Genomic DNA, 1,601 nt, shown 5'->3' on the forward strand with positions numbered 1-1,601 from the left:
ACTGGAGACTTGGAAGGTGGGAATGAAGCAGAAGTCGCTGTGCTCAAGAGCCTGTGGCAGTCAGACGGCACAGCTTCACAGATCTCCCTATGAGCTTCTACTCCCCAGTCACCTTCTGGGTGACTTCTCAGGATTCCAGTGCGTTCTGGCTTCCTCACTTTCTCCACTGCTTCTAATTGAAGTCATTACAGACCTTTGTCTGATCCTCTGGCATGAACCTTCTGGACCTTCACTCTCCTAAGATCCTCTCACTGCTACTGTGTGTGCGTGTGTGTGTGTGTTTCTATTTCTCTATTTACTTAACCCCTTGTTGCAATATTTTAGTAGCTCTATTTTTACCCAGACACTGATATAGGTTTCACCCTGAACTTCACCACTGGCCATGTGTTATTAAAAAGCAACTCCCTGGGAAGTAATAGAACCAAGGTCCAGTCATATAAAGGCCTGCTTTCTTTTTTATAAGAAACCATAGCAAGTTCTGGAAACATGGTGACCTAAGCATGGGTTATTTCCCATTTCCAACTCCAACCTACCTGTTTCTCCTTAGCCAAATGGCTATCAAGTTCTCTGGAGAAGAGCCGGATGTGAGGCCCTAGGCATTGGGGAATTTCACACAAAGAAGTGTTGTCAGGCTATCTTCCTTGTGTGCTGAGCAAAGCCTGGATTCAGTGCCAGCAAGGCCAGCACAGGGACACCAGGACATTGGGAAAACAATATCAAACTTGTGTCCCTGGTCTCCTAGGCCTCCAAGGGGCCAAGAAAGAATAAAGTAACAGTGCAGGTCAGTGTAGAGAAGGACCGTGTGAAGAGGCCTGGGAAGAAGATGGCTTCCCACCACTTGAGGGCCTACCAGCACTTAGAAAGCTCCAGCATCAGCTGACCCCCACGGGCTGATGACAAAACACTTTATAACCATCTCTGTGGGTGCAGCAACCAACCAGCACCCAGAAAAAGGTTGACTAAGCAACACATGCCTAAAGAAATAGACTGGCAAGAGGAGACACAAATGATCACTTCGACAACAACGAGAATAACAAAATAGGAACACAGAGAGAGATTCAAGTGCAGCATGAAAACAGACTTTCTGGAACTACACAACATGACTCCTAAGTAGACAGTACAGTAGATGAACAGAAGGAGAAGATGATCACTGCTGAGACAACTTAACCTAGAAGATAAACTAGAAGAATCACAAGGCACAAAGCCAAAAATATCACGAGAAGGAAATAAGGAAAATCTAAGAGGTGCAGAGATCCTGAAGAAGTCTTCTAGAAGGAGAAGAGGGAAGAGACAGAGGAAGGCAGTACTTGTTCTAAAAGATAATTAAAAAGAGCTTTTCGGAGCATAGCATATGATAAATTTGAATATAGAGTTTTATATTTAAATATTAAATACTTAAAATATAAAATAAATATAAAATTTGAATAATTTTTAAAATGCAAAAAGTCACTGTTTGGAAACTAAGAAATACCCTCCTAGAACACTTGTTGGATGATGGAAAAATTATGAACTATCTCAAAAGCAAGTAAAACAAATACTTTCTGGGGCACCTGGGTGACTCAGTCAGTTGAGCATATGGCTCTTGGTCTCAGCTCAGGTCA

Source organism: Nyctereutes procyonoides, unplaced genomic scaffold, assembly GCF_905146905.1.
Source record: "Nyctereutes procyonoides isolate TBG_1078 unplaced genomic scaffold, NYPRO_anot_genome, whole genome shotgun sequence".
NCBI lineage: Eukaryota > Metazoa > Chordata > Mammalia > Carnivora > Canidae > Nyctereutes > Nyctereutes procyonoides.